The sequence below is a fragment of the Amblyraja radiata genome, chromosome 28 (assembly GCF_010909765.2).
Source record: "Amblyraja radiata isolate CabotCenter1 chromosome 28, sAmbRad1.1.pri, whole genome shotgun sequence".
NCBI lineage: Eukaryota > Metazoa > Chordata > Chondrichthyes > Rajiformes > Rajidae > Amblyraja > Amblyraja radiata.
This window is the reverse complement of record NC_045983.1, coordinates 3,687,727-3,700,763: the sequence shown is the minus strand read 5'-3', so window position 1 is coordinate 3,700,763 and position 13,037 is coordinate 3,687,727. Positions and strand designations below refer to the sequence as shown.

At 45.2% G+C, this 13,037-nt stretch overlaps 1 protein-coding gene across 3 annotated transcripts in view; it reads left to right on the top strand.

The window, feature by feature from the left end:
• heatr6 (HEAT repeat containing 6) overlaps nucleotides 1–13,037 on the top strand; it is a 134,971-nt gene that overhangs the window by 27,609 nt on the left and 94,325 nt on the right. The gene's annotated exons all lie outside the window — the stretch shown is intronic.

The window sequence follows — 13,037 nt, the reverse complement described above, 5'->3', positions numbered from 1 at the left end:
AACCTCATAGAACATAGAAAGTTATATCACAGGAACAGGCCCTTGGGCCTACAATATCAGTACCGAACATAATGCCAAGATAAACTAATCTCATCTGCCTGTGCATGATCCATACCAATCCATTCCCTACATATCCACGTGCCCATCTAAATATAAAAAACTGAGATTTTTCTCCCTCATTTCGGAGATTTTATTATGGTGGTTAGATTATAATAGCACTTGCATTTGTATGTTTAAGAAGGAACTGCAGATGCTGGAAAATTAAAGGTAGACAAAAATGCTGGAGAAACTCAGCGGGTGAGGCAGCATCTATGGAGCGAAGGAAATAGGCAACGTTTCGGGTCTCGACCCGAAATGTTGTCTATTTCCTTCACTCCATAGATGGTGCCTCACCCGCTGAGTTTCTCCAGCATTTTTGTCTACCTTGCATTTGTATAATGCCTTTCAAGTCAAAATATCTCAAAGCATTTTGTGCTCCGTATTCATTTTATTAAGCAAAGACAAAAAACATTTACACAACTGGACAGTTTCTGGTGACATTTGCCAGCACATGAATGATCTGACTTTGGTGATATCCTACAGTAGCAATCTGTTTTCATTCTATATGGGCCCTGCCTTCAGACTTGGGTTGTACTGGAATGATGTGAAGTAAACCTGTAGTCAGAAATTTGCTCTGGGTAATTGCTGCATCCTATACTTTACCATACTGACACAACATGTTGGTACACATACGTTATCTGTCTCTTGTACCCAGAGCAGAGGAGCAGGTGCTACATAACTAATAAGCCAGAAAATTGCAGAAAATCTATTGTACACACCACGATAAACATGCAGCACTGGAAACACAGCGGTGCAGCTGGTACAGCTGCTGCCTCACAGCTCCAGGGACCCAGATTCGATCTTGACCAGGGGTGCTGCCTGTGTGGAGTTTGTGCATTCTCCCTGTGACCGCGTGGGTTTTCTCTGGGTGCTCTGGTTTCCTGCCATATTCCAAAGATTTGCAGGTTAATTGCCTTTTATAAATTGCCCCTAGTGTGTAGGATGCAAAAGTAGGATAACATGGAACCATTGTGCGGGTGATCAATGGTTGGCGCAGACTTAGTTTAGAGATGCAGCATGGAAAGCGACCCTTCGCCCAACTGAGTCCACCATGAGAAAGTGTCAAGACTCCGCTCTGGGCCACTTGGACTACAAAAACTCATATGTCAGGCTGTTATTCATTGACTACAGCTCAGCATTTAATATAATCATCTCCTCCAAGCTGGTTACCAAGCTCTCAGATCTGGGTCTATGCGCATCCCTCTGCAATTGGATCCTCGACTTCCTCATCCACAGACCGTTGTCTGTCCTTATTGGTGGAAATGTGTCATCCTTGATAACAATCAGCACGGGAGCGCCTCAAGGCTGCGTGCTCAGCCCCCTGCTGTACTCAGTCTATACTCATGACTGCGTAGCCGGTCATAGTGTGAACTCCATCATCAAGTTCGCCGACGACACCACTGTTGTGGGACGAATCACTGATGGTGACGAGTCAGAGTATAGAAGTGAGATCGACCGATTGACCAAATGATACCAGCACAATAACCTGGCCCTCAACACCAGCAAAACCAAGGAACTGATTGTGGACTTTGGAAGGAGTAGGATAGGGACCCACAATCCCGTTTATATGAACGTGGAAAGGGTCAAGAACTTCAAATTCCTGTGCGTGCATATTTCCGAAGATCTTTCCTGGTCCCAGCACACTGATGCAATTATAATGAAAGCACATCAGCGCCTCTACTTCCTGAGAAGATTACGGAGAGTAGGTATGTCAAAGAGGACTCTCTCGAACTTCTACAGATGCACAGCAGAGAGCATGCTGACAGGTTGCATCATGGCTTGATTCGGCAACTTGAGCGTCCAGGAGCGGAAAAGAATGCAGAAAGTTGTGACCACTGCCCAGCCCATCATCGGCTCTGACCTCCCCACCATCGAAGGGATCTATCGCAGTCGCTGCCTCAAAAAGGCTGCCAGCATCATCAAGGACCCACACCATCCTGGCCACACACTCATCTCCCCGCTGCCATCAGGTAGAAGGTACAGGAGCCTGAAATCTGCAACATCCAGGGTCAGGAACAGCTACTTCCCCACAGCCATCAGACTATTAAACTCGCCATCAAACAAACCCTGAACTATAACAGCCTATTGCACTTTATCTGTTTATTTATGTGTATATGTATGATCTATGCTATATAGACACACTGAACTGTTCTGTATTTATGCGTACTATATTCTGTTGTGCTGCAGCAAGCAAGAATTTCATTGTCCTATCTGGGACACATGACAATAAACTCTCTTGACTTGATTAGCCTGAGGCTTTTTCACAGTGTAAGTCACGAGTGCAACTAAATTAAAATATATCTGTTGGATTCCTTTGATTTGAACCATTCTCACTGTACTTCCCCAGATCGCAAAACAAAAATTAGACTGACTGCATAGCCTGTCAAAATTAATTAAAGTTTCATTTCTTACAGAATGTTATTAGAGGTCAGTTATGTGCCAATATTGCAACAGTCAAGTCAGCAGGTTTTGAATTGGAGTTAAGCTGAGAAAAGACCAACACCTTAATTGTTAGAATATTCTTAGAATTTTTCGACTATATATGAGACAAATCACACAATGTATAGAACATATGTTGTCGGGAACAAGAATGTTTTCACAAGGAATTTAGTACAGATCCACCACTGATTTTCCGACAACTGATATTTTAATCCGGACATAATTACGGGAGGGCGCTTGAAACACCCCCTGGAAGTCGCCCCCCCCCACCCGAAAATGTGGCGCCTAGGCCGGTGAGAAGGTCGCCTGGCGCGGCTTTAAACGCCGTGGAACTTGTCATCGCCCGCCGGGGGCTTTAACATCGGGAGAGGATGGAGAGCAGGGGAGAGAGAAGACTTTGCCTTCCATCACAGTGGGGAAGATGTTCACTGTGATGGATGTCTGCATGAATTGGGTTGGTTGTGTGTCTTGTAAAATTGTTTCTTTTTGTTGTATGGCTGCAGAAACCAAAGTTCCTAACAGAAAAATAAAGTTAATTGATTGATTGATTGAAGGTCGATCTCGACCTCATCAGGACTTCCGCGGCCGATCGGTGGGTTGGATTTGCCCCCTGCGGTCAGGGCTTTGGAACTCCAGCTGTCCTGGGCCGCCAGATCTGATCCCATAGCTGACTTCTGAGGCCGAATTTGAGGACAGTATCTCGGCTTCACGACGGCCGAGGCAGACCGTTCCGTTACCGTCGGACTCCTCTCGGAGGCCGTGACCTCTGTTGGTTTGGACAATTGGATAATCTGGCAAGACTTTGGAAACAAGGGTGCTGGAAAATTGGTGGCTGGATGACCAGCTGAAATCTCTGTTTAAAAGTGAAAATCTCAATTGCACTGTGATTCTGCAGTTTAAAATCAATAATACAAGAACAAACTGTTTCCCAGATCATGCAAGTTGGATACAGTGTTATGATTGATGAAGGCATCACACGTACAAAGGCGTTGCAGCTCATTAATATGGACTGGCTTAGGCCTAATTTATTTACTTTCCAAAATAGTATTGATACAATTTTACGAGTTAACCCATAATTTCCACGTGAGTTGGCACTGCGCAGTTTATACAGGAACTGAAAACCCCCACAAAAAGGCAGCATTTCTCGAGAACATGGATTAGTAACGTTTTCGGGTCTGAACCCTTCTTCAGACTGATTGTAGTGGGGGAAGAAAGCTGGGAAAGAGGTGCAGGCGGGAACAGCTCGGCAAGTGATGGGTGGGTACTGGTGAGGGGGTGTTTAATTGACAAATGCGTGGACAAAGGTCAGAGATGGGATGAAGATGGGGAGATAAGGAGAGAAGAAGTTGAGATGAAAAGGAGAGAAAAGAGTGTTAGGAGACAAGCGGAGTGAGAAGCAAAGCCAGAGGGAGGGATATAGGTGGAAAGGACAGGGAGGAAGTGTAGCAGGATAGTTGGAGAAATGGGTGGGAACCATGGTGGGGCAATGCAAGGGAGACTGGTAAAATGGTGGTGGGGGGGGGGGGGGGGGGGAAGGTGTAACTCAAATTGGATAATTCAATGTTCATACCATTTTAAGTTATCCAAGCAGAATATGAGGTGCTGTTCCTCCAGTTGATGTGTGGCCTCACTCTGACAATGGAGGAGGCCCAGGGCAGAGAGATTGCCATAGGAATGGGAAGGGTAGTTACAATGGTTTGCATTGACTTCTCTAACTTCAAGTAACCCTTGCTTTCCCTCTCTCTCCATCTCTTCCACTTCCTAGTTCTCCAACCAGGTCTGACTGTCTCCAACTACATTTTATCTCTGTTTGCTTTGTTGTTTCCTTCTCCCAGCTAACAATGATCTACTCTACATTTTCCTTGATATCATCCACTTTGTCCTGTTTTCACACCTTACACTTCCTTATCTATGTATCTCCCTCTCCCCTGACATCAGTCTGAAGAAGGGTCTCGACCCGAAATGTCACCCATACCTTCTCTCTAGAGATGCTGCCTGTCCCGCTGAGTTACTCCAGCATTTTGTGTCCACAATAGTTAGCAGCTTGGAGATGCAGCAGGCCAAAGCTGACCGAGTGCAAATATCTAGCAAAATGGTCGCCTATGCTACACTTAGTCTCGCCAATTTAAAAGAGGCCACATGGAGAGCACCGAATGAAAGGTTGGAGTAAGTGCATGCTTTGAAAAAATTGCCATTGTCTTTCCATTTTTTTTAGGAGGAGGAGAGAGAGTGAGAGAAACTACTCAGTTAACATGACCTCAATGGGAAGTTGTAGTTGCAGTTGTATAAGACATTGGCAAGGCCGCATTTAGAGTATTGTGTTCAGTTCTGGGCACCATGTTATATGAAAGATGTTGTCAAGCTGGAAAGGGTTTAGAGAAGATTTACAAGGATGTTGCCAGGACTAGATGGTCTGAGCTATAGGGAGAGATTGAGTAGGCTGCGACATTATTCCTTGGAGCGCAGGAGGATGAGAGAAGATCTTCTAGAGGTGTATAAAATCAGGAGAGGAATAGATTGGGTAGATTCACAGTCTATTGCCCAGAGGAGGTGACTCGAGGACCAGAGGACAAAGGTTTAAGGTGCAGGGGAAAAGATTTAATAGGAATCCCAATGTTTAAAAAACAGTTAGGCAGGTACATGGATAGGACAGGTTTGGACCAAACACAGGCTGGTGGGACTAGTGCACCTGGGACATGTTGGCCGATGTGGGCAAGTTGGGCCGAAGGGCCTGTTTCCACACTGTATTGCTCTATGACTACAACATTCATGATCAGGATATTACTATTAAAAGAGTATAAATCCCTTGAAATGTTAAGTTATTCAAGGAGAGCCAGCATGGATTAGGTAACAGTAGGTAAGGCCTGATAACCCCAAATAATTTCTTTGAAGACAATTATGAGAGGCAAATGCAGGGTACACAGTCAGAACCTTTTTTCCTGGAAAATCAAATACTAGAGGGCAAAGTTTAAAAGAGATGTGCGGGGCAGGTTTTTTACATAAAGAGTGGTGAGTACCTGGAACGTGCTGCCGGGGGTGGTGGTTGAGACAGATACGATAGTGGCATTTTATAGACTTTTGGATAGGCATGTGGATGCACAGGAAATGGAGGGATATGGATTATGTGCAGGTAGCTAAGAGTTAATTTTGCCGTCATGTTTGGCACAGACACTATGGGCCGAAGGGCCTGCTCTTGTGCTGTTGTATGCTATGTTCTCAGTGACTAAAGTAGTGGACAGTGGAATAAGAATGAATTTCTAGAAGGCAATAAATAAAGTCCATAAGTTCTGATGATGAATTATCAACCTGAAACATTATCTATATTCTTTCTCCAAGGATGTCACTTGAATATTTTTAACATTTGCTGTTTTTATTTCAGATTTCCAACAACTGCAGCTTTCATTTTGTTTTCCATTCACTCTTAGCCAAACTGGAAGCTTGTGGAATCCTTATTAATAGTAAGATTAAACGAGAATTTACCAGTTTGAAGTTTGATCTGTATTTTATGAGGAGTTACGATGAGGGATTACGTGAAGAACCCGTCCAGCACGCATGCGCGACATACTTCAAAGCAGCGGTGTGGAATCACAGGAAACACAATAATTGAAATAAACATAGTAAAGAAAAGGAGAACTAAAAATATCAGTTGATCTCTATAATTGAGGGTGAGAGCGGAGGGCACGTAATCCCTCATCGTAACTCCTCATAAAATACAGATCAAACTTCAAACTGGTAAGTTCTCGTTTAATCTTACTATTTTACTTCGGAGTCACGTGAGTGACTACATGAAGATTTTAAAGCTCTGATTTCAAACCGTGTAACAGTTCATACTTCACTCGCTGCTGAAGTCATTCGAGGGAGGAAGTATGTTATCGTAATCAACCATGAATCTGTTTGTAAAACAATAATGGTGTTATTAACAATAACAAGACCAAAATACTCCCCCGGGCTTAAATTATATATTTGCAGATTCCAATACTTTTTCTGCAAACGATACAGGTTCTGCCAGCGGCTTGTTATAAAAGTTTGGAACGTATACTCCCTAGACCACCCCGCTGTAGCCAGGATGTGGTCCATAGGCACGTCCATCCTCTTAGTCACCGATGTGGATGCTGCCCTGGTGGAGTAAGATTTATACACGTTAGTATTTACTCCAGCAACTCCCAGTACCTGCTTGGGCCACTTGAGATAGTTTGGCTCGTCACCCGACCATGAAGTTTCTTGTGGCTGACCCATAAGGCTTTTTCTCTCCCTCTGGGATTTCTTATTGTGTCGATGTAGTTCAATAAGTGGGTCATGACACATAACCGTGGTTCAGGTGGGTATGCCCGGAATTCCATGACTGGACCTGATGTTCCTGGTCTGCTCTGTTTGACCAGCCCCTGAATGGTAAATGTGACACGGTCTGGTGTTATAACCATATTGTCCAATCGCAGTAGATGGAGAAACTGGACTCTTTGTGCTGAGACAAGGCCATCAGCATGGCCGTCTTCAGGGTAGGCTGTTCCAGGGTGAGGGACCTGGCTGGTGACCATCCCCTAAGGTACGTCAGGACCACACTGACATCCCAGATTTGGGTGTACCTAGGTCTGGGGGATTAGAGTTGAATATGCCTCTCCTGAGTTTGATCACCAGCGGGTGGTACCCTATGGCCTGTTGTCCTGGTGCCCGAGTTAAGTACGCTGACAGAGCACTTCTGGCTGTATTGATGGCACAGTAGCTGAGTCCTTCATTGTCGTGAAGACCTGCCAGGAACTCCAGTACAGGTTTTGTTGTAGTTGAATATGTAGTTCCTGTATTTGAACAGTATCTTCCCACTTCTTGATGTTCGCCAAGTATGTTCCCTAGTGGATATGCGATGGGATGCTGTCATCGTGTCGATAGTGCTGTCTGACAATCCAGGCCCAGCAGTGGTCTTCCCAATTCTGCAACCCAGGCCCAGCAGTGGTTTTTTCAAATCTGCAACCCAGTAGTTTAATTTATCGTGGCATGGGTGGCTTATGCCTGAAACTGGGTGAGTTGATAAGTCTGGGCTACTGGGAAAATCATTAGGGTTTTAATGACCATGTCGAGGACCACTGGGAACCATGACTGTGGGTTTAGTCGGGTACTATCAAAATACCTGAAGCAGAGTCCATCTGTATTTTGTGTAGTACCTGACTAATGAGGCCGTAGTACCCGACTGATGAGGTAGAAAAGGGGAGAACATAGAGATTAGATTCCCCCCCCCCAGTTCAGCGGGAATGTATCCATTGCCGCTGCCTCAAAGTCTGGTTTCATGCGACATACATCGGTACGTGGTGATTCAATTGGAATACAAGGAAATCGATATCTGGTGTTCCATATTGCTTTGTATTTTCAGCAAATACTTTGGTTTAATATGTCTGTTTACAGTATTTAGCTCACCTGGTAGGTAAGTTGCTGATGGTCAAATAAATTTGACGACATACGGTTACCAATTGTTAAATAAATTGTCACATGATATCGATTTGATTCCGCCCAAGTGGTTTGGTATATGTCACCACTGTGATGTTGTTAATTTATAAACGAACATGCAAAATGGTGCACTACTGAACAATATGCTTTTACCAATAGAACGTACTCAATGTTTCCAACTAGGTTTTATGCCCAGTGTCTATAGTGATGACGACTCCAGATTAGTCTATTTGCCACCATGTGTTATTTTATTTAAACACTAGCACCTTAGCTCTAATGGAAAGGTTCAAGTTAAGTAGCTGGTAATGCTGCTACTAATTCCCAATTACTCTTGCCACTTTGTTGAATGGTTGGTTGATTGTTACCATTAATTGTTACAGGTTGTGCCATACGCTGACTCTCCTTATGGCTATGTTATAGATGAGTGGATAGAGTTAATTGAATACCAGATAGTCAATAGTTGTGGATGGTGTCAACGTAGATTTATCTGGATTGTATGACAGAGCCCAGGCTAAATAAGTTTTAGTAGCTAATGCTGCTGATTTAGCTATTTCCATGGATTTGTCTATCTTTAATATCATGGAGACATGCCATGACGATATGTTCCTTAATAGTGTCAGGGCTGGTTTGAATATCTGGAAACAGTTTTGGCTCATATTAGCCATTGTCAATAATTTATACTGCCATAGTTACCCCATCCAGGTAAATTGTGGTATCTCCGAAAATCTTTTATGAATGGGTACTGAATAGTATGCATCTTTTAAGTCGATGTCTACCATAAAGTATCCTAGGAAATCCATGGTTAGCAGTTACAAGTTTCCATAAAGTGTGTATACCTGGTGAAAATACTCAAGTGGTTAAGTCAATGATGGTGCGACATTCACCATCTTTGGGTTTTTTGGTACCAAAGGTTCACATTAGACTTCTTTATGACCACTTTGTATATCTTCTCCAATTAGCTAGTCCCTCATGTTCTTTTTTTAGTGGGAGGGTAGACCCCTTTGGGGTGCATGCTGAACTGGTGGCAAGTTTCTTAATTCAATTTTTATCCTTGAATATTTTTGGTATATAACTACCAAGTGTGATAGTTCTTCATGCTTCCAACCCAGGTGTGACCCCCCCCCCCCCCCCCCCCTTTTAGTACAAACCCATCACCTTTTATGTGATGGTAGGAACCATACTTATCTGTCTTCACTGTTGTTTAGTGGTGTGTTCATTTCTTCGGTTTCTGGTTCCTTGTCTGTAGGGATGGTGTTGTTGGGGGGTGGCGCATTTTCCATGGGGCCTGCTCTGGACCCTGGCCTGAGAAGGCTTACGGGGGCTGGCATGCGGGCCCCGAGCTTTCACCAGTACCATTAAGTAGACGCCTACTGGTGGACGCGTGGAGGTACTGCTGTCTGGTTTTGTGTGGTGCTCATTCCAGGCCCTGCCCTCTTGATGCCGAATATCTTGGACACTTTGTCCAGTTTTTTAGGCTTGGTTTGGTAACTTGCCAGATAGCAGGATCTGTGGTTGTGAGGTCGGCGTTCTCACAGTCCTGTGAATTTTTTAGGTTGAGGGCAGGTTTTATGACTTCCTTCGAGAAGTTGCGGAGCATACTGTGAACAGTAGGGTCAGGTGTTTTACCATACTACCCTGCCCCTCTGGAATGAGCATGCGAAAATGATAGCCGACGTCAGGGGTATCAAATGCAATTTAAGATATTTGGGTTTTTAAATGCCCTGCTCAATGTACCCCCAATAATGGTGGGCACTTTGAGTAAATGCAATTTTGGGGAGGCGTGATAAAATCCAACGCATCATGACTACCTGTCTTGGAGAGGTTTTTTTTGTTGTTGTTTTTTTTGGAAAAAACGGGTAGTAAGCTGGCCGTCAGTTTAGACTGAAAAGGCCATCTCGCTCGTGGTGTAGCCACGTAGCGGCCACACCCAGCAGCTCTTCCTGATCCTGTACCTCAAGCATACTCTCGATGTTGTTCAGCCAGTGACCCCTCTTCTTGACCAGCCCAGCCCTGGTCGCCATCGATCCCTCGATAAGGGAGATGGCCAGTGTTGTTAGTGCACTGGAGCGGGAGTGTTATGCTCCCTTGGCGAGCTTGCCCCAGCTCCCGAGACAAGTCTCGCTGGAGTTTTTTACTCCATGACCTTACTCTAGGCTTGGAGAACAGACACTTACTTGCTCTCGGGCGGTAGTTTGAAGTGCCGGTTCCATCTTCCGTGTCTGTCTCCAGCCCGAGGTTTGGTTGCTGACTTTGCTCTAGAGGCTGCCTGCCGTTTTCGGGCGGCATTTCTGCGGTTCTCGGGAGGCGAGTCTCCTTGTCGGGAGTATGCAGGGGTTACCGGACGGTTTTTGAGTTTCCCTCCAGTCCGCTGCTGTTGGTCAGACAGCTGTTAGCGGACTGGGCATCGGCTCAGTACCCTGACTGTGGACCGCAGCGTGTGTAGTCCAGGTGCCGCCTCTCCCCCCTCCACTGACGGAACGCTCCTTCCCTGGAGTCGAACGGGGGCCGCTTCCCTCTGTTCTGCTTTGCTCTCTCCAGTTTCCCCTGGAGCAACAAAGAGGAGCAAAGTTGTAAATTCGAACCTGTGGGTAAGTACTTACCTAACGGTCCGTTCCTTCAGGCTTGTAGCGGGAGCGCTCGTACTCCCGTTCGTCGCTATTGCATCTGCGTGAACGCTCATGTCGCGCATGCGTGCTGGACGGGTTCTTCACGTAGTCACTCACGTAAAATTAATGGATGAATCCTATATTGGAACCCTTATTAATTCATACCGTTTATAATCTCCACTACACATATGTGCATGCCACCCTTTACATGGTATTACGGTACTACACAGCTCTACACTAGCAAGGTCAGCCAGCTCGCTCTCTCTCACAAGCCAGCGGAGCTAGATGAGAATGGCTGGCTGTTTGAATGTTCCTGTTTGCCTATGGAATAAAGATTGATCTTCATAATGTGTGTGTTGCTGTGGATCATTCATAAACAAGGGCCAAGTTATTGATCTGGTCAGGGAGTTAGCTGAAGAGCAGGAAACCAAGAGTATGGTTAACGGTCGGGTACTTGTAGTGCCAGCAAAATCAGAAAGTGTGGGAGGAACTCAGGGGGTCAGGCAACATCTGTGGAGGAAATGGACAGATAACGTTTTGGGTCGTGAACCTTTTTCAGACAGTGGTGTGGAGGAGAAAGGTGGAAATGAGTGGTGGGGTGGGTCATAGCCTGGCAAGTGCTAAGTGGATAAGCGATTTGCATCCATATATCCCTTCGTTATCACTTTTTCCACAGCCAACAATGGACCATTGTGGGCTCCACCTTTCCTTGGTCATAGGTGCCGGCTCTGATTTGTTCTGAACCACTTCATGCCTCTAGTTTCCCTCTCCCCTGACTCTCAGTCTGAAGAAGGGTCTCAACCCAAAACGTCCCCAACTCCTTATCTCCAGAGATGCTGCCTGACTCGCTGAGTTACTCCAGTATTTTATGTCAATCTTTGGTGTAAACCAGCATCAGCAGTTCCTTCGTGGACACAAGTGTTAGGTGGATACGGGTGAGGTTTTGTTGTGATTGGCGGATGTGTGGAGTAAGTAGTGATAAAGGCTAGAGGTGAAAAGGAGACGAAGAGTGTCAGATGCGGGGAGAAGAGGAGTGAAAGGTGAAGCCAACGAGAGGGATATAAATGGAAGGGAATGGGGGTGGGAGAGGTTTGAGCGGGGAGTAAAAGGAAAATGAGGGAGTCGTAAATGGGTTTCAAGTTTCAAGTCAGATTTATACGTCACGTGCACAATAAAGTTAAATGAAATGAACTTGCAGCAGCGGTACAATAAAAAAGAACACACAATACACAATAAAAATTTAACACAAACATTGAGTGTACGAAGGAGGGGAAAGGAGCATACACACAAGTTATAGGAGTAGAATAAGGGCATTTGGCCCATCGAGTCTACTCTGCTATTCATTCATGGCTGATCTCTGCCTCGTAATCCCATTTTCCTGCCTTCTCCCCGTAACCCTTGACTTGTTCTAATCAAAAATGTGCGTATCTCTGACTTAAAAATATCCACTGACTTGGCCTCCACAGCCCTCTGTGGCAATGAGTTCCACAGATTAACTACCCTCTAAAGAAGTTCCTCTTTACCTCCTTTCTAAAAGAAGGCCCTTTAATTCTGAGGCTATGACCTCTGGTCCTAGATTCTCCCATCCTTTCCACATCCTCTCTATCTATATCTGTATCATTATTCTCTAAGTTTCAATGAGGTCCCCCCCTTCACCTTCTAAACTCCAGAAGAAGGGTCTAGACCTGAAACGTCACACATTCCTTCTCCCCAGAGATGCTGCCTGTCCCGCTGAGTCACTCCAGCATTTTGTGTCTATTGTCAATCCTCATATTCCGCTTGGGTTGCTGGCAATCCAACAATATGAACATTGAATTCTCCAATGTCAAATAGTACCTCTTACCCCCTTCCCACTGCACCCCACCCATTCTCCTTGTCCCGCTGAGTTACTCCAGCATGTTGTGTCTATCTTTGGTATAAACCAGCAGTTCTTTAATTCTGCATGAATAAGTGGTATTTTGGGTCGGGACCCTTATCAGGCTGATTGTGTGGGGGGGAGGTGGAAAAGGTGGGGGGGGGGGGGACAAACCCAGCCAGGCAGGTGAAGGGGGTGGAGGAGGGGTTTCATTGGCAGATCATTGGACAATTGCCAGAGATGAAAAGACAAAAGGCTGTGAGATAAGGAGATAAGATGTGTGAAATGTGAAGCCAGAGGAAAGAGTATGGGTAGAAGGGGAGTAGGTGAAAGTGGGCAGAATTGTGGTGAAAAAGGTGCATATCCACGTGAGACATAGGGAAGAGCTGGGCGGAGGTGTTGATGTGTTTGTTCATTATAGTTACCTAAAATTGGAGAATTCAATGTTCACACTATTGGGTAGTAAGATACCCTAGCGGAATGAGATACTGTTCCTCCAGGTTGTGTGTGGCCTCACTTTGACAATGGAGGAGGCCCGGAACAGAAAGTTCAATGTGGGAATGGGAAGGGGAGTTAAAATGGTCGGCAACTGGAAAATCTAG